Genomic DNA, 27,329 nt, shown 5'->3' with positions numbered 1-27,329 from the left:
AGAGCCTGCCAGGCTTCTGCAGCTGCCTGGCTGGTGATCCTCTCCTAGGGAGCACACATACAGGTAGAGCTGCCACTTGGCTTCCCTAACTGTTCTTGCTGTATAAATATGGTCTCTCTTCACATGTTTGCCCTTCTTTTGGAGAATATTGGTTCTTGGTTCTCTGAATGACTGCAAACTAGCACATACCAAGTGCCACCTTGTCTTCTCTCCCTTTGCTCCTCTGTAAGCTGACTCTAAGCACACACAACCACCAGTTGTATACACAGATGTGAGTAAATCCATGCCATTGTATGGACTTCATGGACAGTGGCCCTGTCCTAGAAGTTAGAGAAAAGGAGAATCACTTGGATCAGTTAGTTTCTCTCTCTGACGACTGGGGATGCAACAGTTTGAAACAGCAAGATATAGCTGTGTAATAAAATTTTGTCAAGGCATTTCCTTTTTTGTTTTTTGTTTTGTTTGTTTTGGGGATTTTCTGGTTTTTGGTTTTTTTGTTTCTTTTGTTTGTTTTTTTGTTTGTTAGTTGTTTTGTTTTTGTTTTTTTTTTACAGTTGTCTGGTTCATCATGTGTTTATTTAAGATCTTGTACTTCTTCCATGAAAGACCATGGAGGTACATTGATGAGCTTCAGTGTCAGATGAATCTCATGTCAGATTCTTCATAAATAAATAAATCAACACCATTTGTTCTGATCAGGGTGATCCAGCTTTTTCTGCTGTTAAACTTTGGATCCCAACCTGGAATTTACAATGGCAAGTCTTGGCTCTAAAAAGATATGAGAGTATTCATACTTCCAGCCCCTTCTTCTAACAACAAGAATCACAGTGATGACAGATATTCTGAGCTCATAGAAAGATTTCATAGGCCTGTCCTGACCTGTGATTCTCCTGCTGTTTTGAATGATATATGCTACATGATGGAAAATTAGTTTGAGAGTCCAAATTCTTTTATACCAATGGAAGAATAGTACAGCTGAGATAAGATTTTTTTGGCATTTCTACTGGCTTGATTTTGTTTTACTGTCTAGGTTGATGCTATGAAAGCTACAGAGAAAGCAAAGCTATTGCAGTGGTCAGAATTTACTTACGGGATCATTTCAGTAACTTGGAAACTTAACTAGGAAATCAGATGATTCCTTACAGAAATATATTAATTATGCCTTTTTTTTTTTCCCCCAGGAGGACTGCTAATATGCTGTAGCCAGGTATATTTGCTAATTGTTGTATGCTTTTTTCCATGAATCGTATCACCTTTTGATGTTACAAAATAATTGAGGCATATTTTAGATTAGAAAGGGGCAGCCAAATTCTATTTATACATAGTGTAAAACCAGAATAATTTCTCTAGGATTTATTCTCCTAGTACAAAATATAAACTCCATTGAGTGAAATGGAAGAGCGTCTCAAATAGGGTTAAATGGGTCCACTGGGGGTTATTGGGCAGGGTAACAGCAGAAAACAAATGGTTGAGTCCATAAACCATGTAGAAGAAATATGAAATTCAACAGAAAGATAATTGTGTGAGGCGATAATTAGGATATTATATGTTCTCATGAATCTGTATTTACTGTGTGTGGCTAAGAAAAAGTGAAGGTGGTGCAACAACAGCTGGAAAAGGTTGTCCAGAGGAGCTGTGGAGTCTCTGTACTTATAGATATTCAGAACTCTATTGATCAGGGTCCTGAGCCAACTTTTTTAGTTGTGGGTTTGGACTAGATGATCTCCAAGAGGCCTCTGTCAACCTCAACCATTTAGTAATTCTGTGAATGTGTCATTTCAGGGTCCAAAGGAAAGCTTAAGGAATGATAAAATACACTTATTTTAAAAAACTTTTTGCTTTAAAAGCTTCATCTTGATCCAGGAACAAATAAAAACTTTTGCCTTGTGAATTTTTTTCATGGAAAGTTGTAACTATGAAGTGAAACAATAACATAACAAAGAACATGTGTTGAAGGTAAATAATAAATTTGGGTACACCTTTTATCTTCCTGAATTTCATAGCCAGAGTAAATGGTGCAGCAGCAGCAGAAGTGACGGCTGGAGGAAGGGGCAACATTCAGAAAGCACTAATTCTTGTTAGCTGAGAGCATAATCAATAACCATATAGCAGAATGGAGAGTCACCACTATTGTTCTGCCCTTTGGAAATCTACTGTTGCGAAAATAGGTGGGGTGACTCTCATATTCAGTACAAGTAGCTAAAGAGCAATTACAGTCAAATTCCTTCAATTTTCCCTGTAATTAAACTAATTATATATCCAAAATGCCTGTGTCTCAAGCTGCAATCATGCTAGTAAAAGTAATTTGTTTTCATAAAAATCTTATTAAGCTGCATCATCATTGGTATTAATCTTTCCCTGTTAAAAACTTTGTTATTTCCAATAAATGAAGTCCAATGTATTGTGCTTTCCATATTGCAAAATCTGTCTGTACTTTCCCTCAAGGCAAAAGGTCTGAAGCAGCTGTTAATGTCGAAAAGTCTAACAGTATAAATCATTTGAATTTCTCCTCAGTTTGATTCTAAGCAACAGCTGCTTTAATCTACTTCACAGCACATTATGTTTGTAAAACAATGCAAATTGGGTTGTGTTTCAGTGGTTGACCTGTTTGTCTGGCAAGTGTTAATTCAACAGTGGTACAGTTTTACTGTCATATTTGTAAAGAAAAACTGATTAATTTCCTGGGAATTCTCTGTCCGGATGTTTTTCACTTTTTGTAGAATAGTAATAGATTGACTTCAGTTGGAGCAGAAGATATTTTCTTCCCATGTAAACATACATATCTAACCAAATTTTTAGCTGCTGTATTCCTTGTGCAATCCAGTTAAGGGACAGATTGATATGTGTTGCGTATGATCTTCCCTTGTGCACCAATTTTTACAGGGCAGGTCTGAGTGGAATACTCCCGAAAATATTTACTGTACCTAACAGTCATCTAAGTCAGAGTAGCTACTTTTACACAAACATCTTTCACATGTTTCACTTATTCTGAAAAGATTAAAAAACACAAAGACTTTTTTCCTGTCTCCTTTAATATTTTATATTCAGAAACCTGATATGAATAAATTCATTATTTCACTTTACTCTTAGAGTATGCCTTAAGTTTGTGCCCTTCCTATTTCCACAGTATTCTTTTAATTTGCTATTTTCCCCCCAGCCAGCTTTAAATAGTTTATATTTCAATTAAGCTTGAGATACATGTGAGCAAAACAATTTGAGAATAGTTTTGCAAATTCTGATTGACTTGTTCATCTTATGTTCATATGTTCGCACATCTTTGCCATTCAACAAGTTTTAGGTGCTCGCTTATTTGAAGAGTAGAGAATTTCTACTTTTTAAGTAAATATACTCATATATGTAACAACCATGTAGATTGTTAAAACAAAAATTGTCAAATGGTATGCTGTTACTGTATGTGTTACTGTACTGTTACTGCATGCATCAGAACTTCTTAACTTTGTTTATAATGTTTTAGACACTTAAAAGCAATGCAGTGTCAATACATGGTCAGGAGAACACTGACAGGCAAGCCCTGGTAGGTCCTGCTGAACTAGTTAAATCAGCACTTCTATCAAGAAGATATAGGTCCCAATTAAAGAGCTGGCAGAGTAGGGCATTTTACTACACCTCAGCTGTTCCATTTTACAGCCCTGTACATGAGCTTAACTGAGCAATAGAAGTTGTTTTGCAGTAAGACACCAGATTATGAGTTGAAGCAGCTGAGGTGCAGCAGGTTTTGCTGTATCTGGAACGAGAGCAAGAATTTCTGGCAGAGGGTCAGTAACAAACAGCTGGGATGGGGGAGAAGAGGCAGCAAGGTCTTAGCCACCACAGCTGTTTGCTTAGTGAATGTGAGTCAGAGCCTTGAGAGAAGCATTTACTCAAAAACAGTTGAATAGTTCATGAACCACCTGACATACATTCACAGGGACTATTTCTTGGACAGCTATAAATGATGAGTAAAAGTACCCATGTCTGCTCTTGGATCACTTGCATAGAGAGCAGAAAGCTGTATCTGTAGTATAAAATTTCCTTTATTATGTTCAAGGTCTTATACCTGGACTTTGAAGGTAAAATATTTTGAATAGAAGCTGGTTTTGTAGGGTGTGTCCTTGTAACAAGTATGTTCTCAGAACTTTTCAAAATCCATTCAATGTTCTTCTGAAAATGCCACCTGCTACTTACAGCACTGACATAGTTTATTGGGAAATATCACAAAATAATTCAGAGGATATTGAGGGAAAGAAAAGCTATGACATCAGCCAAAAAGACTCTCAATGTCAATATATTCACTTTACTCTTACCTTTTTTCTTCTGACAATTTCTGAACCTTGCCTGTGAGAGGCACTCACAGCTATTTATCTATTTTTGACATTCATATCTATAAAACATGTGACCACTGCTCGAGCATCTGATTTGGATTTATGTTAAAAAAATCTAATAAATAATTCACAACATATTACCAACTACTCTAGAGAAAAGAAAATCATAAAGTTAATTAATATGCAAGATCACAAAAGCCCTTTAGAAACTTTAGGTGTAACCAATTTCCTCATTAAGTCGCTTAAGATAAGAAGTATGTGGATTTTCTTACAAAGAAATGCAAAAATGCTTTGCTCTGTGCTCTAAAGTCTAGCAGGACTAGAAACTGGAAACTGCAAAAAAACAAGTTCTAGAACAGCATTTTTCCTGGCAAATATTTTCCTGTCCATTACTGGAACTGGAACTGACAACAAAAACACTCCAGGTGAACCCAGTGGCTTAAAAGACAAAGCAAAGAAAAAACCATGTCCCAGACACTTAGGGCTTTGTAACATACGCCAACATGTTCAGCGTTATTGCTCCACAAACAAAACTTTACAGACTGCTTTCATAAAAAATGCACTCAGAACTGAGAGTAAAATGGTCATGGAGTTCATTTATGACACAATAAAAGTAGATTAGTCACAGAGCAATAGTATCAGGTAAAATCAAATCAGATTTGCTTATTCAAACACTTTACAACCTGGAAAATAAAAGACAATAATTTGTAAAAAGTTTTATGTCTTGACAATAAAACCTTTAAACAGTGAGATACATTATCTTGCGTTTAATGTAGGGGCAGACAAGCTAAAAGCTGTTTAGGAAACTGAAGAACTCGATGACTTATACAGTAAGAGTCTAGCAGATGAGTAAAATTTATAGAGATCTGCTGACAAAGGCTGGATGATTAAGACCTTGTGAGACATGCCCTCATGTTAAAGCTCAAGAAGCTGACACTGGTCAGAGATTTGCAGGGTTGCTTCATGGATTGCATTCCACAAGTGCAGGATTTCTCTATGTAGCTCAAATCCATTAGGTACCATACTATTTCAGCAGCTGCTTTGCTCCTTTGGTCTCATTAGGGAGGGAAATGTAGGGATACTTTTCCACAATTCCTTTATGACTCTCTGCCCTTTTCCCCCCACCAGACCATTATTGTCTAATGGAAAACAATGGCATTGTTTGATGGGGGCTTTAACACTCACTAAAGATGGTGGAAACTCTTGTCCTTAGTTTTACATTAGTAATTGTGTTGGAGAAACATTTTTCAAAATGTCTAAGGAGAGTTTAGAGGACATTGCTGAATCTTGGGAAGAATTGAAAAACTGAGTATCTAGAGGACCTAATGGTAGGTGAGAAGGGAAAATAGACTGCTTCTACTTGATCCTGAGAACATTCAAAATGCATAAGTAATCAAAACTCCCATAAAATTCTAATTAATGTAGAACACTTGCTTGCTGTGTATCTCATTCAATAAAGTCTCAGAACTCCTGATGTCCAGTGGCCTGTAAATCCTGAAGTATAGGGAAATCTGAGAATCCTCTTTCCTGGTGACACAAAAGTAATTATTCCCTCTATCAAACAAAACACAAATCCCACCGTTTGTCTTCTCCCACGTCTGGTGACTAAAATAATTTGATATGGGTGCAGCTCCCACAGTTCAGATGGGCCAAGCTATGGAGGACTTGCTGAGAGGGGTTCTGCTCTATTTCCCAGCTCTGTCATTCATAGTTAGGTTTCTATTCAAATAGCAACTCTCTTTTGGATAAAATCAAACAGCTTTGAGTTATCTATGCACTTGTATTTAGTGTAGGATCATTGCTTAAAAATGGCAGAACAAACTTAGAGCATATTCAGAGCAAGCTTGTGTCTTACTTCATAAAGAAGTTGGCATGAGGTTGTTTATTGCCTGTTTCCTAGAATCAGAGCTCATTGTTCTGAGATCATCCTTCAGAAGCAGATTTTTTACCACATATTTTCTGTTGACTCTGACCTGAGTTTTCCTGATAATCAGGCTGATAGTACAAACCACTGTCTTCAGCATAGATATTTCTCTTTTATCTGCCTCATTTTTTTACAACCATGTTATCATTCTTACTTAAATAGTAATAGGAGCTTATTCAAGATATGTTCCCTAGCAGTCTGAACAGCATGAATGTCTTTGTTTTCCTCCTTCCTGAAGGATGTTTTGAGTTGGGACCAGTGCCACCTGAAGTGTCTATCACCTTGCAACCACCATCTGTCCTACCTGCAAATTCAGCAGGAACAAACCACAGATAAACAAGAGAGGAATCCTGCTGCATTGCTTCAATGTTTAAGGATAGAAAGGGACCTGCTATGGGGCCCAGTGGATGGCACCACAAAGCCTGCAGCCCTCACAGGTCCTGACTGGCTCCCAGGAGGGCATTGACTACCAGCCCCTCATGAAGAGGGCCTGAGAAACCAGGAACAGTCTTGTGTTTCCCAGCAAGCTCCTAAAGCAGCCATGTTCTCAGAGAATTCATGGGGAAAACTTCCCAGGGTTGTGAATACAGCTACAGTCTTTAGTTCAGCAGTCTCTACTGGTGAATAAGAGATGATGTGCTGACTTGAAGCAGTATTTACTTCTGTTATCTCTTGCTTTTATATTTCTCTTTTTACAAATTGTAACTCTACAGCAGCATATTACGAGTTGATGTAGAATATTTCTGCTACTACAGATATGATCACCAAATCTTTGTTGTGCAACTCCTTTCTAATCCTCCATAAAATCTCTTGCTCTTTGTACTGCAGAATGTGGCACAGACATCTACTGATATTAGTGACCTTTCAAATCCCATCCCAGAGTTTCCCCAAAGGACAGATAAATCAGCCTACTAACACTGTGACAGTCAGAAAATGTAAGTTTTATATCAGTAAATGACATGCACTGTGTTTTTTCCAGTAGGCTCCTTGTACAGGGCACTGAAGGTCTGCTCCAGTGTGTCATGCATAATCATGAGACCAAACAGAATATTCCGCTATTTGAGAGTGTCAAGACATCTATCTTTTCAGAGTGGCATAGGCAAGTTGAAATGTGATTAAGATCTTTTCTCTTTGTCAAGTTATTTCCAAAGTTCTAGCAAAAAAACTTGTAAAAATATAGATGAATACTTTTTATTCAGTCTCCTGGATAAAATTAGATCTTGCATAGATCTGTGCTGCTCTTGAATTTTCTGAATTCAGTCATTTTTTGTGAAAGACAAGGGTGATCTTAACTAATTTCACCCTAGACAAAGTGTAACACAAAAGAGTGGGCAGATGGGCTCCCAGACAAAAGAATGGAGGTAAGTCTAGTTGGCAATTTACCTTCTTCTAAACCAGATATTTAAGTCATCCTGGCATAGCACCACCCCTGAAAGTATCTCTCTTTACTGTGTAACAAGGGCTTCCAGAAAATTAAGACCTCCTGTTATTTGACAGGTTCAATCAGCCCCAGCTCTAAGAAATGCAATCCCTATTTTATACACTTAGGACATCTCAAATATTGTTTCTAGTATTGTATCTCTGTTTTACTGGAACAGATTTAATAGAGTTGCCATTTAGTGCAAAGATGTTAGTCATCAGAGAGTATTGACAACAGGCTGTGAGCAGCTGGCAAGAATGACCAGTCTTTTTGCTTGCATCATTTTGTAAGGTTAACAAGAAATTGATAGAGGCAGGAGGCAAGGAATGAACTTGGTTAAGCCAATGCCACTGAAGGTGGCATCATGGATAGAGTTGTGTGGATGAAAAACAAAGCCCTGAGTTCACAAATGCTAACAAAACCACCTACGAGCCTTTCCAGGGCACATTTATGGATTTAAGTTTGCATTTGTATATCTTATAATTTTCTGCTTCTAAAAATTTTTGTGTAAGCATCATATTCTATGAATTCATCTACCCACATAAAGACAGAGGAATAAGTTAGTATGAACTCAGTGCATTGAATGAATCAAGTACTTCACAGAGGAAGCAGATCACATTTCAATTTATTTACCAGTGAATTAACAAAATATTATAACAGGAGATTTATTATATTGCAGAATGTGAAAATGGGTAAGGATCTGAATCTGAAAATTGCTGAATGGCAAAAAGGTTATTTGGGAATGACAGGCTTAGTAGGAAACATGAAACGCTATTACAAGAGTGTCTGTCATGGCACTGCCTATGGGCAGTAAATAAATACAACAGCTGCACTCACTTCCATTACCTCTAATTTTCCTTTGGTTTCTGACAGTAAACTGAATGATGAAAATTTGTGCAAATATAACATTTTCCTTCCTTCAAATGCTTTCTGATATATCTGCAGGTGCTTATCATTTTGGTGATAAAGAAAAAAGACATGTAGAGTTTCAGTCCTTGGTGCAATATTTCTTTAATCTGGTTCTTTGCTATACAAAGTTCAATCGGATTTTAACTACTATGAGCTGCTGAAGTGATAAAAAAAAATATTGCTGAAAAGCTTTCCAGCTTAGGGACCAAGTTTATGATGTTACTCTTTTGTGACAAATCTGGTTCAAAGCTTGTAAACAGCCAACACATTAGTAAAATTAGGTAACAAGATAGGTAGAATAAAAAGCCTGTCTTGAATTCTTCATACTTGCTTGTGTCATGTTTGCAAGATTTTTCTTTTTCTTCCTGCTGTGGGTTGGAGTCTGTTTTAGTTACAGATCTGACAGCACATGCTGTAGATACCTAAGCAGAAGCACTGCAAACCAGTGTTGTGCAATCCTGAATACTGTTGGAGGCAAAAGCAATAGTCCTGGTGTACCTCAGCAATGGCTGACGCAGCTGCTTCTGTGCTACACGACTTGAGTTGTTGGGATGAAGAATGAACTTTTTTGACCAGAAGCATTATATTTTGGAGACTTATCCCTTGATGCACAAAATAAAATTTCCCTGCTTCCAAATTGCTGAAGGCTACATGTCAGGTGGTAACTACAGTAATGGAGAGACTTAGGAAGTTTAAGATTCACTTCCTCTCCTCTCAGAACAGAAATCTGATATAGGCATGATGAATGAATTTGCCTTTGGCTCTCTATTGACAAACAAGGATGTAAATTGCCTCTTTCCTCAGCTCACGTGTGTATGCGTAACTTGAGATGTTATGGCTTCTGTTCATTGAGGCTTACTCATGATAGTAATTTATTTTGGTTAGTCACAGATTTTAAAATATTTCCAATGAGGATGACAGTTGCTAATGTGACTGTAAGCCCACAGAGGGTCAGGATGACTGTGTCTGATCTGGACTAGATACTTACTCAGTCTTTCAGTTTCTTTTATGTGTTTCATAAGATCAGTCTTCACACAGCACCTTCTTTGTCTTGGTCCAGAGTCATGACTATTAAAAATGATATTTTACTGGTACAGTAAAAGTTCCAATTACTGGTCAGCTGAACATCTATTTTGCTCCTCCTTTTATAAAGAGAGATTGCTGGTAAGCCTAAAATTAGATCTATTAGTTCTGTATTCTTGTTTGTGAATTTATATGAGCTTGCCATACCTCTCCTCTGTTCTGCCTGTCCATTCAGCTCTTTAAAGAAGACACTGACACAAATATCGTAATAAGAGTTGTGCTCTCAAGTCTCACATACTTCATTACCTTGCCTGCCAACAAAAGTGGAGTGGCAGAGTGGTGTGACCTGGACATATGTGCATGAAGATCATCTTATTCCTCTGGGTTTGCTGTGGCCATGATACCATTGGGAAAACTGAATTTTAGCAGTACCGTGCATTGTCACTGGGCAGAACCCTGGTTCTAAAGGGGAATGGAAAAAAATAACTTCATAAAATGGATGGATGGTTAAAAATGGGACCTGTCATTCTTAATAATGTCAGTCTTAACTTGAACTCAGTCCTTCTTCCAAACACACAGAGCTATGAATGACATGAAGGATTCACATTTAGTTGGTGACTGGCAAGCACAGCATACAGAGGCAGAGTGCAGCTATTGTTTTGTAGTCATGTAACTTTATTGCAGAGCTGCTTAATGTTATGCAGAGAACCCAGAGGAGAAAAAAAATCACAATGGGTGGTAAATCAAGTCTACTAGGAAACTCTAATTATATCTCCTGCACATGATCTTAAAGCCTGTATAGGTCAAGTTCTGTGATCTTGTACCTCTTGCCAGCACAAAATGTTAAGAACCTTCTCTCTTCCTTTCTCCATTTCATAGTGCTCCATAGGAAGGTGGAGAGTATTCTTTATAGAAAGACAAGATATCACAAATTTGTTTTGCGCTGCCTGTGATTGTAGAGGTTGGACCAATAAAGGCCAGTGTTCAGCCTTGTAAATACATGAGATAACATATTAAAGAAAGTAGAAATCTGAATTCCTCCAATTCTGACATATTTTCTAAAGCGCTCCAAAAAGAACTCCTAAGACTTAGAAAAATTACCAATACATTCCCAACACTCTAAAGACATTCTAAGACACAACATGAAAAAAACAAAAGGCTTGAATTTCAGTTACCAGACTTGCTGTGGAATATTGATGCAGATGTTCAACTTATTAATTGAGGATGTGCATGAAGGGACAGAGTGTACCTTCATCAAGTGTTCTGGTGATACAAAACTGTGAGGAGTTACTGATAGACCATAAAGCTTTATTGCTATTCAAAGGGACCTTGACAGTCTAGAGAGTTAAGGAGAAAGGAACCTCATGAAATTCAACAAAGGCAGATGCAGTCTGCACCTGGAGAGAAATAACCCCATGTACCAGCACAGGCTGGGGGCTGACCTGCTGGAAAGCAGCTCTCTGAAAAAGCACCTGGGGGTCCTGGTGGACAACAAGAGGTCAATTAGCCAGCAGTGTGTCCTTATGGCCAAGAAGGCCAATGAGATCCTGGGGTGCATCAGGAAAAGCATTGCCAGCAGGTAAGGGGGGGTGATCCTGCACATTTAGTCAGCCCTAGTGAGGCCACATCTAGAGTGTTGTGTCCAGTTCTGGGCTCCTCAGGACAGGAAAGACTAGGAATTCCTGGACAGAATTGAGATGAAATCTGCAAAGATGTTATTGGGACAGGAGCATCTCTCTTATGAGGAAAGGCAGAGGGAGCTGGGCTTGTTTGACCTGGAGAAAGAGGACTGAGAAGGGATAGTATCAATGCATATGAAAATCTTAAGGGAGGGAGTCAAGAGGATGGAGCCAGACTCTTTTCAATGGTGTAACAGGACAAGGGTCAATGGGCCTAAATTGTAACACAGGAAGTTCCATCTGACTATGAGGAAAAACTCCTCTGCCTTGAAAGTGAAAACACACAAGGACAGTCTGCCCAGACAGCATCTCTTCTGGAGGCATTTAAAGCCACCTGAATGTGATCCTGTGCAACCTGCTCGAGGTGAACCTATCATAGTGTGTGTGCAGATTAGACTAGATGAACTTTAGACATCCCTTTTGTTCTATGATTAAGATGTACTGTAATGAAAGATGAAATAGTAGAGCAAGTAAAGTAGGATATCATGTATGAGCTACAGATCAGGTAGACCTTAGGAAATTCAGGATTTTAAAAAAAAATTCTTTGTCTATTTTTGTTAAAGATCTGTTAAACCACACACACACTCCACACCCCACCAGCTGAAAGATTAAAAGAAAATGGTTGGGATGACAGCAAGGTGAGACAGAGTTTTTTTTCTTTGCTTGCTTTCAGCACTGGACAGCAGAGTGAATGCTTAAAGCTGGATGCATGAAATTAAAGTGGTCCAGGTCTTAAAATAAGGTAATCCTTTCCTTAAACAGGAATTTTATGATAAAATGAAAATGATTTGCAATTACTATAAGAGTAGTTTTCTAATAGCCTGTTGGTGATATCAATAGGCAAAGCAAACCTTGTATCAAAGCATAAGTGTAGTGTGTATGTTGAATTTTGTGGATGTAAAATCATGTCTTGTGTATCCTCCCATGTGATGAAAGAAGGTATGTGAAGTGCCCATGTCAGGGCAGGGACTGAAAAGGCCAAAGACTTGGTGAAATGCTGATTTTTTTTCAAGATAAAAAGCAAATCCCAGCTTAACTCCAAAGAATAAATTAAGAAACAACTCCATGTTTGAGAATCTAACTGATTCACTGGAGATGGATAAGTGGAGACAGACAGAACAATGCACAAATCTCAAAACAGGTGAATCTAAGAGCCAAAATATTCTACTTGTAGAATAAATTAAAAAAAAATCAACGTAATCTTCTGCAAAATGCTAAAAAAACCCCAGAGTTTTTAGATATACCTTCTCAATTAGGTGACATCAGCATATTTTGTTGCTACTTATGCCAAAATCTACATGATTTTGATGATGATTTGGTGATTCTAGATGACAGTAGAGTCTACCTGACAGTAATAGAAGACTGACAGATGCTTTGTTTGCCTGCTGAGAAGTGCAGTTGTATGGAAATCTCTGGACCATTTGAAATATTGATGCATTGCCCAGAAATTATGCTGTTTTCAGGTAAATACTTCTCTCCATTTCTTAGGGTAAGGGAGAAGATGTGCTTCACTTTGGAGTAAGAGCAAACTTTGCTGTACTACACCAGGAAACCAAATCTGTATTCTTTATGACTCCCTGTTGGGCATTTTAACAGCTCAAAGTCAACCATCATTTACAGGTCTCTGAGGCAGTTTTCTTCCATCAGATGAAGAGAAAAAAGGGTTTTACAATCATTCATTTTCATTCTAAGTGATGTGACTTCTAACAATTTGGGAGAAATATAAGAAAGGGTCTCCTTCTCCACTGATTTAAAGATTGAGTGGAAGATGATACAGAAATAGTGCAGTGTATACTAAGAACTGCCTGGAGTACGAGACATCATCTGTACACCTTAACACCATCATTCCACCACTCCAGTGGAAAAGGACATCTAACATAGGCATTAAACATAGGCAAAACCATGTAGAATAGGTTTCTAATTAGCTTCACAAACTTATCCTGGGGGTCTAGTTGGGATTCCTTTGTCTGCAAGGATCTCTTGATAGGGAAATACAAGATGAAGACATAATTCTTGAAGCCATGACTAGCACCCACTTTGAATAAAAACCTTCTAGACTGAGAGACAGACAGTCATTTTAATGAGAGAAGAAGCCTCACTATGTCTACATTGACTTGTTTGGGTGCCACTTAATACCTTTCTTTGTCTATTTAAATTGTCTTTCAAAATCTTCCACACACTTTATACTGGCAAGTAGAAAGGCAAGGCCTTGATCCTAGTCACATGGGCTCTTGAGTCATGACATGTTTTTTAACAAGCATTCCAGCTATCCTCTTCACGTAACAATGAAGAATTGTTTTCTCAATAATAACTTATCTAGAATCAGGACTAATTTAGTCAAAATTAAAACCAGACTGATGTTTTATTCAGAGATTTCTACTCTGTTCTCTCCTTCCTCCCCTCCGTAGGAAGGTAAGATACAGCAAGTACAGCAGAACACATTTCCTTACTGCTGACCTCTGACTCCTACAGGCAGTGTGCAGGTGGGAGAATTCATCACCTCTCTTCTCATCTCTACTTGTCAGTTCAGCAAAGGGAGACTCTGGGCATAACAGAATCCTTCCCCCCCTCATCTTAGATACAAAATGCTAGCAAAGTTGATGTGGATGCATTAATTTAATAGTGACTACAGAAGATGGTAGTTCAGCCCTCTGAGAAAGCAATGCTTTCTCAAAGGGCCCTGTATGTTCCCTCTGTAGTTAACTAAGAGTTACAAGTGTGTTCAAAGGATGATTCACTGAATCATAAAATGGTTTGTGTTGGAAGGGACCTTTAAAGGCCATCTAGTTTCAACCCCCCTGCCATGGGCAGGGACATCTTTGCTAGACCAGATTACTCAAAGCGCCATCCAACCTGGCTTTGAACATTCCTAGGGATGGGACATCCATAGCTTCCCTGGGCAACTCTTTCTCAGGTTAGCACCACCCTCACAGTAAAGAATTTTTTCCTTATATCTAATGTAAATCTACACTCTTTCAGTTTAAAGCCATTTCACCTTGTCCCATCACTACATGGTGTTGTACAAAGTCCTTCTCCAGACCTCTTGGAGGCTTCCTAATGGAAGGGGCTATAAGCTCTGACCCCTGGAGTCATGATCTCTACACAGTGAACCAGTCCAACTCTCTCAGCCTGTCTTCATAAGAGAGGTGCTCTAGCCCTTTGCTTGCCTTTGTTGTCCTCCTTTGGACTTGGTCCAACTTAGTCCATGTCCTTCCTGTGTGGAGGACCCAGAGCTGGATGCAGCACTCGAGGTGTGGTCTCACCAGAGCAGAGCAGAAAAGCATAATAATCTCCCTTGACCTGCTGGCCACGCTGCTTTGGATGCAGACTAAAACATGGTTGGCTTTCTGGGCTGCCAGTGCACATTACTGGCTTCTGCTGTGCTTTTTGCCAACCAACCAACCACCCCAAGCCTTTTTCTTCAGGGTTGCTCTCAATCCATAATCAAAAATTAAGTGTGTAGAATAGAGATGGGATGAACCCTCTAGAGAAGCAATGTTCTCTGCACTGTCTGTTCAAATAACATGGATGATGACAGCCTCAGACTAGAGGCTTCAATTTTGCAAGCCTGCAGTTAGGTGAGGTGAACCCTATCTAAACTTAAAATTCCAGCCACACAGTATACTGGGTAGCACTTTAAATGATAAATATGGCTGAGTTAAACCTTTTTGCCTATCGAAATACAATGAAAGAGGTCTCTAAAGAAATTTTGGAATTACCAATCTACCTAGTAGAATCTGACAAAAATCATCATCCAGTAATCAGACATTTACAGGCTAGTTTGTTTTTATTTTTTTCCCCTGCAGATGAGTCATTTACATAAATAGTCCAAAAATTATAGTCCTGTTTCTCCTGTTCAGACATAATCTCTTTAATCCTTTAAATTTCTTTTGAGGAAGAACATTAGTGCTTTCTGATTTTTAATGCAACTCTTGCTTTGACTAATGATTTAATTGCTTAAACAGTTCAAACATGTAAAGACTGCCTCTAAGCTAGACCTTATTTAATACATGACAAGAACAAAGCTGCTGCAATATATATTAGAGAATAAGCTTCATTGTGGTGAGATCACCAATTCCCTTGTCCACCTCAGCAGTCTAGCCATTGTTTTCCATGGAACAAATCCTGCCTATACTCAAAATTTAATCAGGAGAAAAGACACAATAACAGCACTAAGAGAGACTTCTGGCATAGCCCTTCATAACCTGAAGCTGTTTTGCTTTCCTGGCAGTATTGTGCTCCATTTTGCTTGACACGATGATAAAGCTCAGCAAAAGGTAGTGCTGTCGATCCCGAGGAAAGCCGACGCACATCCCTGTCTGCCCACTCTCAGAAGTGTGATGAGAAGGCTTCACTCATTATCTTTACCTCTCTTTTAAGAAGGATAACAGCACAAGAGAGTTTTTTTGAATGAAACGTTATGTGTTATCTCAGTGCTTTTAAGCCATATGTTCTAAAATCCCCTGTCCATTTCTTTTCAGGTGACATTGGCCTCTTCTTGCACAAAACCTCACCCTGTTTTATCTCTCCTCCCTACCCATATTTCTTCTTCTCTGCATCGATCTCTTGTTACAGGGACAGTCTTCTCATTTTCATTAACTGAACTTTGATGGTGTTGAAATAAAGAAAATATCACTGTATTGGTGTACTGCTGTGCAGTGCTTTGGGTAAAAATACACTTTATTCTTTCTGCTATTCAGTGCTTCTCTTATTTTAGTGCTCAGTGCTGTCATCTCTTTACTTGCTTCCTCCAACTTGTGTCTCAGCAGAAAGCAGGAAAGCAGAAAGCTTTTAGCTCAGGATGACCACTCAAATACATAGAAAGAATAAAAGCTTAGTTTCATAATACAGGAGCTATTTTGTTCTTTTTCTCAGAATCAGAAGTGCTGAGAATTGCAGAGCAGGTGCCATTCTTCTCCCTGACTCGCCGCAAGCTGCAGTTTGTTGGGCTTTTAAGTGACTCTGTGATTCCACATGAGTAGTTCATGATAAAGGAAGTGATTCAGTGCCCAAAAGTCCTATTATCAAGAATGTACAACCTGTTAAGTAAGTGCCTGCTCCTGGATGAAGATAGTGAAGTTGTTAAAAAAAACTCAAACAAAATAATCCGTTTTATGTTGTAATTAAAAGCACAGGAGATAATGTGAGTGGCATGCATTGCTTGGGCTCTCAGCTGTAAAACAAACACTATCTTCTGCTTTATTGCATGATTTATTTCATTTTTATCTGCTTAAAAAAATGCTCATCAGGGATAAGCTGCAGTAGAATGACTTCTGGACAGCTATGGGGCAAAATGAGCACACAATGAAGGGTGACCTTTCAAAGGGGGATTATCTATAAATAGCAATGGTTATCCCTCACAGCCTTCTGACATAAGCCTGCTGGGAGTATGAAAAAGGAGACCCTTTCCACCAGTTCCTCCAACATGATTTTAGATTGGCACATGGCATGTTTTGGCCATGAATAGCTGGAGAGAATTTGCAAAGGGATCAAGCAAAAAGCTTTAGCAGCTGTTGATATTCCCCTGGGTTTAAAAATTAGCTCAGAGCTTCCTTCTCTTTGCCCATGAACAATGGCACACACTTTACTAGTAAAGTATATTAAGATTTTATGTTTGAAATATGTTACTTTGGGAGCTCATCTATTTAAAAAATTAACTATAGAAATTTTTTAAATTAGCCAAGCGGTGTCAGCAGAGTTTATTCAAATATCAAAGTCCTTTAGGATCAGACTGCAGTTCTTAACCACTGTTTTAACTTCTGCTCTGCACCATGGATCCATCAAATCCTTTATCTGGAATGAGGAAGAATGGTATTCCTGGCCATTTACAATTTTTAAAGTGAAAGAGGTGAGTGAATTTATCAGGAAAAGATAATGGGCTATTCTGTTTGTAATGCATGTCCTTTGCTTATTTGCCATGTGATATTGTCATAAAATAACATTTCAGAGATTCTATTTTTGAAGCTTTCAAATGAAGGATAATCTGCAAAGGAACAGTGCATAGAAGATGATAGTTTTAAGCAGTTGGAGGTGAATGTTTCTGAACACCTGTGTTTGTTGCATGCTTGTGTTTTGAGGTGCATCCTGTGTACAGCCAGACATCACCAGCAGCCCTTCCACAAAGGCAGAACTGCACTGTGTTCCTAACTCCTGTGGCCTCATGTATTTAGGATAACTATTCTGATAGAAACAAAGCCAAAGCTGCTTGTTAGATGCATATTGAATGATTACTGTGTTTATCATCACTACTATAACAATGAGTATTAATGACCAGGATCTATACAAAAGATACTGTTGGTAAACATAGTAAGAGACAGTCTTTGTTGGAAGGCATTTACAATCTAAATAGACATGCAGGCAAGAGGTGTTATTATCTCCTCTTCACAGATGGTGACCAAGATAAACTGACATGATGTGCCAAGGGATACAGGCAAATGTGAGGGGGCAGGGAGGGAGCGAGCCAGTGCTGAAGCTGGGTTACAGGTTTGCCCTGACTGTGACCACTCTTCCTCGTTGCACCCACTGCAAACTGAATAAATGATGGGCTTCCCTCTGCTTGCACACAGGCAGTGCATGACAAGCAGCTAATTCCCTGCTCCTCTAGGCACAGTTTGGCCCTCACTGTTGACTTTTGCCAAGTGGTGCAAGGCTCCTGTATAGCCAGGAAGCATTCGTAAATGGTTGGCTTCACAAAGGAGATTTTTTGATTCTGTCTTGCAGATGTTGCTTTAATGCACATTTGACAGTTGATTCTCTGCTTTAACATCATGATCTGGAAGCTGTTCACTTTGGACGTTTACAGCTGTTGTTGGGTTTAACAGCAGTGCTTCATTCAAACCTTTCCACAGTCCAGGATTCCTCCCTGAATTTATCACGAGGAAATGTTGCCTTTAAAAGAATTAGGATTCTTACAGATGGGTTAGTGAAAGGCATTATATAATACTGTGCTGGCACTAGAAACAGACTCTGTGACCCAGAAGATAGCTTCCAGTTTTATGTTACTGCTGCCTATGATACAATGACTTATTTTCAGTGCAACACCACTGAGCATTGCAAGTTTTCTTTTGACATGAAAATCCCCTGAATGGTGACAGGGAGCGGATCACTCTTTTGCAGTTGCTATCATGTATTTATACTCAGATGCAACTCTAGTTCAGGATCAGTGGTCTATTTTGACCTCTCCTACAAGGACATAGGTATAGAAAATTATTCCTGTCCTGAACTACCAGGACAATAGGAAATGTTAGCAGATACTGACAATTTACATCTCCTGGTTGTCCATCCAGCATAAAATTGAGGGTGGGTTTATCATGCAGTTGTGTAGCTGCTCCACTCTAACTGGCAGGTTAGTTTTCAAATGTGACTTATAATGTGAATCTTGTTTCCATGTTGGAGTGCTTCCACATTACCACATGAAATTTGAATGTGTCAAAATAATGTGAAGGCAGTGGTGGTGGTGGTGGCTGGGAGGCAGGGATTATATGAAAGCTTTCAGGATGCTCCTAGCAGTGTGCTGCATTAGCCAAGGGATTTTTATGGGCACAGAGGCACAAAGTAACCCCTCTAATCCCTTTCTCACTGGCTTACAGACTCTGAAGAAGCTTAATAATTACAGGGGAATGCAGTCAAAGTGTTTTTAAGGGCATATGTGCAGAGGCTTATTTTAGTCATTTCCTAACAGCAAATGCACTGACAGATTCTCAAGGAGAAATCTGGACACAAATTTTCCCTTCTCTCAACCCCCCAACAAAAAGATGATTTACGCTTATATCAAAAAGAGGCTTAACCAGTGTGGAGCTGAAAGAATATTTCCCAGCCTGTAGGATTATGGTTTTTCCACAGCCACACTGCTCACCGTCTCCTTCTGGTGAAATACAAAGCGTATCCCTGTTCTGGTGAGCTTCCCAGATGGGCTTTTTTTCTCTTTTTTTCAATGAGAAGGCCAGCAGAAAGCCTGCACATTCCCTTTAAAGTATTATCCTATCATTCTGGAGTATTTCACCTTCTCTGAAATCACTGGTTCAGCTGATGGTGACTCTGCTTATGTATTGCCATCCGTAAGTAAATCCCTAACTACGTACTAAATATATTCATAAGAAGGAGGTGTCCAGGAACTGTTTCTGTGCTAAGCTTTTAGTTTCACAGCTATGTAATTTCTGGAGGAATCTGTGCCTGAAAGAGAAAGATACGGTGGATACTCTCTCACCCCAGAGGTTTTTTTATGACTTTTTTTCTTTGAGACTCTCCTAATTCAAAAATTATGGCATGGATTATCCCTCATTCTCCTTCAAATATAACCTCCTAGGAAATCTGTGCACAAAAACCAAGAGTAACTTGAAAAGTTTTCTGAACATTAATGGTAGAGGGACATTGGAAATGTATACTTGTTTTATGGTGCGTGCTAATGCAGTGCTTGGTATCCCACTGTTGCTTGGAATATAAACTGCAATAAAAATAAAACAAGTTGTATCTTATTACTGCATTACTAACTAAAATTGGCCCATTTTCTCAGCTTTGTGGCAAAGATGAAAGTTAGTCCATGTACTTGCCTTTTCTGTAAGACACTTCCAAGGCCTGTAAATTCATATGAAAAATACAAGATAAGAATTAGCCTCATCTGTCTTGAATTCTTCATTTAAAATGGCACTATTCTGCCTGCACCTTAACTAAAGTCTTGATCCTTTTCTGCTTGGGATGCTAGGAACAGATTGCTCCTGTTAGGATTGCCAATTGACTTTAGTTTGAACCCTTAGCATTTGCTATGCATGATCCAGTTTACTGTATGTGAAATTTTGAGATGAAACAATGCAAACTAATCCATGATCTGCTTTTCCTGTTTGGATATTAAAAACCTGTGGCACTTTCTGAAGAGACGGTGTTTGATGAAGTGACATGAACCTGATTTTTCTTTTCTGTGGGCTCAAACTTTTTTTTCCCAAGGGAAATTGTCTCTCATTTTACATACTGCTTTCCCACCAAAAGCAAGGCTGCCTGGTTCAAGTGATCTAATCAGTTTAGATTTGAGCCAACTCAGCAAATCTCTGTTTTCAGGGCTGTAATCTAGATACCAAGACGAAGCAATTAGCACACGTGTTCCAGCACATTCACAGACCCTTGCTGACTCCTCATGGGTGTGGGTGCTACTTTCTCTTGCACAAGACATGCCAGAGACCTTGATAGCCACAGGAGAGAGCTTCACCCTGCAAATGAGAAGGTCTCCCTCCCTATATGGTGGCTGCATATCCATCCCTCAAACAGAGCTTTAAGGCTCTCTGGGTCTTCACACACCCACAGCATCTACTGTGTGGATGGCACACAGTAACCTCACAATATTTGAGATGGGCAGGCCTGTGCCAGTCCAATTAACACATCCCAGTTCATAATAATAGAGTGGCCTACAGATTCTTAGAATGTGCCATCTAAAAATTACTGACTGAACAATATTTTTCTCATAATTAGTTCTGTAGCCTTCTATGGAATGACTTTGTATGAGCACAAGGGGAATAATCCAGCCTTTTACACTTTTAATTGGAGTTACCAGTTAAAAAAAAAAAAAGTAAAAAAAAAGTAAGGGATTTGGTTCTTAGATGTCATTATCCCAAGGTGCTGGATGTAATCTGGTTTTATTCTCTTTGAATGTTTCTAGGAAAAGCTGCTTCCTGAACAAAAGAAACATGAAAGATCAGGAAAGTGACTAACAGCATGGGAACCTTAATGACGCCAATCAAGTGCAATAACTGAGAACACCACAGATTGTGGCAGGGATAACAAAATGGCCTGTTTAGCACAATAACTCCAGCTACTGTTTTTCAGGCAAATGACTGAGACTTCAGGATGATTAGGCTATAATCAGAGGAGATAAGAAAGGGATTGTAAAAAACAGGAAATAAAACCCTTAGACAAAGTTCCTATAGACATGAATTTTACCCCCAAAGCCGCCAATTATCAAATTTCCTCCTCATGTATGCCAATAGAGTCAGCACATTTGTACTGAGTTAAATATACTCCTTTATATATGTGTAATTGTTTGATCACAAGTTAGCTTTCTTTGACAGTAAAAAATTATCTTTTGCTTTTTGGATGTACTTTCAGCCCAACTCTGTACACCTTCATGCTGTCCCATTGCCTTTATTGGTAGAAGGGACTAGAGATGTTATTTCATGATGAAATGTAAGCATTTACAGCAGAAAATCACCACTGATGACAACTCGTCATACTGAAATAAATGTCATCCATAAACTCATCCATTCTGTGGTGTCTCTCTGCTCCTGCTGAGACCTCATGTTACAGTAGGAAAACAATCTAAAAGGCAACCTGGCATTAAAATATTGATGGAACTATGTTAATAGGAAGGGAAATGCATATTTAATAAGTGCCTAGATTCTTTTCATGTTTACATGTGACACCAGATAACTCAGGCTAATCAGAGTGAGGTTGGGTGAGTCCCTGTGAGGGAAAGATTCCAGACAATACATGGGGATATCCTGTTGTAGCTGGCTTGAATGTGTTCTCGGTGCCTGACCAGAGGCAAGGAGCAGAGTAACCCATGCCTTGGACCCAGCTTCCTGCTGGGGACACGGTGCAGGTAGCTCTCCTCATGTGGTAACACGGAAGGCCCACTTCTTCCATGACTAACTCCATTGTAAGGAAGCACAGGCTTTGGGTTGAGTGTTGCAGCTGTCTGTGGGCCGATAGGAAGGCTGGAAGACATACTACTCATTGTGGTCCCTCACCTGAAAGCTGGGAGGCAGCAGGACCTTTCATCCGCCGCCACAAGGAAGTCCCTGTCTGCCCAGAGAAAGCATCTGAAAGGGTAAGACAAAAAGCTCACTGTGCCCCAAGCACCCCCTCACAGAAAAAGGTCAAGAACAACATAACCCAGGCTATTAATGGCAAGGAGCTGTAAAAGCTTTGGCCTCTGTGCCATGAAACTGTGCTTGTTACTGCATTGCACTTTATAACCCACAATTCCACCTTGGGCCGCGCAGGGCCTAAACAAGAGGGACAGCAAAACTGCGTGTAAAGGAGTGTGCACGCCCCGGTGCTCTGCCCTCTCAAAGGTGTGAACTGTGAGCAGCTGTTTGGTTTTACAGACCTGACACACACCTTTCAAATAGCTGCTTGTAGATCCAAAAAGCTTAGCCTTTGAATCTCAAAGTTGTTCTTTGTGTCAATGTACATAAAGGGCCCCATGTGTGCCAATGTAAGTGTGGGTATGTGAGTTTAGGTGCTTGCTCCTTTATTTGTCTAAAATTATTTATAACACTTACCAACAGTACCCTGTACATTTTTGTTAATGCGAGCTCTTTAGCTCTCATACCAAACATATTTGGTATAAGTAGTAAAACTTACTTAATTGCCACAATAAAGGAAATTTTCTATGCTTGAATTTTGATGAAATAAAGTAATGGCTTAATAGAAAAGTACTTGGAAACAGTGACAAACCTTATTATGAATGTCATCTATTGGTGACTATGGTGAGTTGTAGATAACTTTTTAGCCTTTATCACTATTACCTTTAGCACTATTATCTCCAGTTTTTCCACTGGAGAGTGTATGTTTCCTTCTAATCAGTTAGTTAGTGGTGAGAAAAAAATCCCTGGTTAATGAGAAAAAAATCTCTGGTTAATGAGAAAAAGTTACCTCAGTTAAAGGAAAGGAATATTTTCGCAGAACCTGCGCAACGCTGAAGCACACTTGGCAATCATTTTTAGTACATTACATCCCAGGCAAGGCAGACTTGCAAAGCATTAATAGTTATACACTATTATCATGAGACAGAGTGATGCTTTCATTGTAAACATACTCCATGTTCTGGCACATCATTGCACCACAAATCTCTGAGGACCATTATGTTATCACAGAGTTCTCTTGAGATGTATTTGGTGATAACGTTGGTTAGAAAGAACTTTAGAAAAAGGTAGAAATATCACAGTCAGGCCAGCATTTACATATATTGCCAATTTACCATTTATAGGCTCACTAAACATAGGTTTGATCTGTTACACAGCTGGTTGTTGGTTTATAAAATATTAATAGGAGAAAAAGGTCTTCATTTGTCATAGAAATTCTGGAAATTAACATGACATCAAGAAAAAGTGGAATCTACATCTGAAGACTGGAAAACTTCTTTAGCTTCACCTTTTACCAGGATATTCAGGAGGAACTGAGAAAAATCTGCTTGAAAGAATTGAAAATGCAGGACTTTTGAGGAATCAAGTTACTCAGCCAGTAATGCCTGGTTTAGAGCCTTTTCTGAAGTGAAGACAACACTTTATAGTGATATTTAGCATGTGTATGGAAACAGACAAGCAGCTACTAAAAAGGGGCCCACAGCAACATTTCAGCTATCTTTTTGGCATATTGAGATGTACAGAAGTAACAAAGCAGCCTATACAAAACACTTCCAAATGAGTTAGAATGGTAAATACACATACAGTTGGGAGTATTCAATGCTAAATACACACTGAAGTTGGGAGAACTATAGAACAATCACACTGCATTACATGAAAAATGCCAGTTTGGATTTCTATCAATTAAACACCCACAATGGGAAAAAAAACCCCAAACATCTGCATTCCTTTCTTGGACTTCTCCTGATTTATATTCTGGGCCAGGCTGCCTCCAGTGGAAGGGGCAAGGATGACAACACCTATGGAGGAGGCCTGATGGCTGCACTGGAGAACATTTGGCCGTACGACACCTGAGGTCTATTGCCACCAGCCTTTTCTTGGGAGGCAAAGATTAATCAGAACTGTGATTGCAAGGACTATTGACCTGAGAAGTCTCTAGCAGAATGTAGAACCCAGTCTGTACACAGAGGGGCCTGTCTATGGCAATCATAAGAAAAACTGGCTCAAGTGGGGGCTGAGCTGGCTGCATCCAGATAAAGGGTTGCATACAGTAATCTTCCTGAGTTGCAAGTTTGCAAGTATTGGACAGTATTTTACTCACTGGTGCTCCAGATCAGAATAATAAGTGAATTAAAATGGATTTCCTGCTTGGCAAGACATTGCTGAGGCTGGTTTTAGAAGTTTGGGGTTATTTTTTGTCCTTCTTAATAAAAAAAACCCAGAAACCAAAAGCCAAAAAATCCCTCCAAGACAGCTGTCTTATGAGGCATCTGTACTCAATATTAGAAAGCTACACAGCTGTGGAGTCTGGATGCTATCATAAAAATTGAAAAGCAGAGACATGGCATTGCTGGAATACAACCCACTTTATAAGTGTGCTGGGTGCTTGGAATGTGCATATCGCACAATAAATGTGCTGTTCTTGTCTTCAAAGCAAAAGCACCAATAGGCCTGTGGAGCTGATGTAATGAGATTCAGGCTGCCCTCAACAGCTGAAATATTCAGTTCAGCAAATGGATATTTCAAATGTAAATATTTATATGGGCCAAGGGCTCTTTGTTGCTTGATATTTTGACATTTTCAAATCCCTCAGCTTTACTTTTTTTACAAAGATGGTCTATTTGCTGATGAGAAGAACAAAGGTCAGTGACTAGTTATGCAGAAATGGTGTTATTATCGCAGCAAAATGCCACTTCTCCCAATCCACAAAGCTTTGATTCCATATGCTGATAACCTATACATTAATAGAAATAATGCAAGTTGTTATGAGGAAGTACAATGATAAAATAAAGGAACAACTAACTCGAGGTCTTTATTGGATAGAATTAATGGTTTATCAGGAAGAAACGTTACCTGCATTTGACTTTCACTACAGAAACATTCCCCAGCTGCTTTTAATAGCCACTTTTTGCATTTTGCTGGACTGGTATTTGATCTCAATACCACTGCTATTGCAATTTATCACTCATTTAACAGTGGGCTAACTTTTTTATTTTCTCCCAATTTAGAGACTTAGGAGACTTATATTTTAGCTAAAATAATTTCTATTATTTAATCTCTAAAGCTTTAAAACTAATATTACAGTCTTAATGTTACCTATATGAGCAATTATCTTCCTTTTTGCAGCTAGGTGACTGCCACTGGTTTTGTGCCTTTTCTGTCCCCTCATACCTTCCCTACTCTTTCTCCTTGCTATGCTTTCTGCTTTTATCTCTTTTCCCTTCCAGTTTTTGGGTACCCTGCTGCCCTCAAACAATATGTCTCTGTCTCCTTGTGACCAATTTATTCTCTTCTACCATTTTCCTGGGCTATTTCTAGCTTTTTCTCAGTCTGATTCCACCAACTCAGCTCCTCATGTAGAGTTTCTTAGTATGGGCTTCTCCCCACTCAGTGCTTAGTCTGTTTATTCTTATTGCCATTTTATTGCAACAGTGGGAACTGTTGAATTATATATAACTGCTTCTTGGAAACTTGAAAGAAAGATTGAATGTTTACCAAACCACTCTTTGGCAGATAGCCAAATTTAAATTCATATTGTTGGACTTCTTCCATAAATTGTTTTCTATAAAAATAGAATACCAAACATTTTTCTGAGAAACATAAACATCTGGAGAATAAATTCTTCCAAGATGATCAAAGAACATATAGGGTGTTATGGCCTTGCTACTACCTGCCTAGATGAGATAGGTCAAGTTCTGAGGATATTTTTTTTAGTCAAGTTAAATATTCAAGTCTTGAGCGCTATTGACTACTTACTGCTGCTTTTGATAAGGGATGTGTTGAGGCATCATAATTCGTATTTGGTTGCATTCACTACCCAATTCAGAAATTAGGAGTTAAACTTTCAGCAGGAGTCTAATTATGATTCAGATCTGGATCTGTATTTGACTTTCAAACCAAAGTAGGGTGAAACTCTTCCCTGCAGGATTCCTTCCTCCAGTCTCCCATATCCTGTGTGCATGGACCTCTGATCATTTCCTTTGCTCATCACCAAATTCTCATTCCTTGCAAGAGAATCCCCAGGCTTTGTTATTTTTTTAAAACTTTGGAACATTCTTTACTTAAGCAAAAACTGAGCTATATTAATTGCCAGCGAAAGGAAGTTTCGAAGATACAGCTGTAGAATCAGGCTGCTATGAAAGTACGTGTGAGGTCAGAAGCATGTAAATGTCCTAGAAACATCTGACATTTTTGGACTGTAAATACATGTACTGTAGGGTAATGAGTGTAATATAGGACTCTGGTGTAATTGTAGAACTCCAGTTAACCTCTTAAAAGAGGAAGCTGTAGGTAAACAGCATCAGCTATCCTCTAGTCCCTCCAATTTCCCTCAGGTTTCAGATATGAAAATTTATGTCTTAGCATTTGGACCATGACTAACAAATGTCTTATTTTATGGAGGTAATAGATTTTTCACATGGAGCCAATTGCATATTATTCTAAAATCTTAAAATTCTCTCAGGTTGCAACTTGTGTGTATCCTCTGATGGGAATGGACAGGGAGAGATGTGCTGGCGTGTTTGTGAGAGTAGTTCTCTGACCATCAGCTGCATCATGGTACAATTTAATGAAAATTTCACTTTCCCACCCTCCCTTGTCAAAGATAAAGTAGGCTTTGACAGCATTTCTCTCACCAGGCAAAATGACCCTTAAAAATATTCTTGCCCAGTCACTGAGAAGCTCATGAAGAAGCTTCATTTTTCATGTGTGTTTTCAAATATTTTCCCGTATGTGCATACACACATACACTCTAGCTTGCCATGTGTCCTGTAAGAAATCTTTAGTGACAGTTTTAACCAATTAGAAGTAGCAAAATCTTGACTTGGTAATGACTTTACCATCTTTTACCACTTTTTTGACCCAACCACATTCACAAATTTCAGAAGCTGATAATTTTTTATCATGTCCTAAAGTATAAGCACAAAGATCTTGAGCTCTTCTCTTGGGCTGATTAATGTATCACTGGAATCCTTTTAGGCACCACCAAGTCCAAGTATCTTTTGGAATATTTGGCTTAGATAGCACTTTGCTCTCAGATATTTTGTAGTGTATCCCCAATATCAAATTATCATATGTTTTACCAGTGATTTTTTCCCTTTGTGTTACTGCACTAATTATGTCCTGCATCACTCAGCCCTGAGCGATGTGTTGGGTCCTCACATCAGCAGGCACATTGAAACAGTGGGCTGAGTTCAGTGA

Source organism: Poecile atricapillus, chromosome Z (genome assembly GCF_030490865.1).
Source record: "Poecile atricapillus isolate bPoeAtr1 chromosome Z, bPoeAtr1.hap1, whole genome shotgun sequence".
Lineage (NCBI taxonomy): Eukaryota > Metazoa > Chordata > Aves > Passeriformes > Paridae > Poecile > Poecile atricapillus.
The sequence above is the reverse complement of the archived record's forward strand: the minus strand, read 5'-3'. Positions refer to the sequence as shown.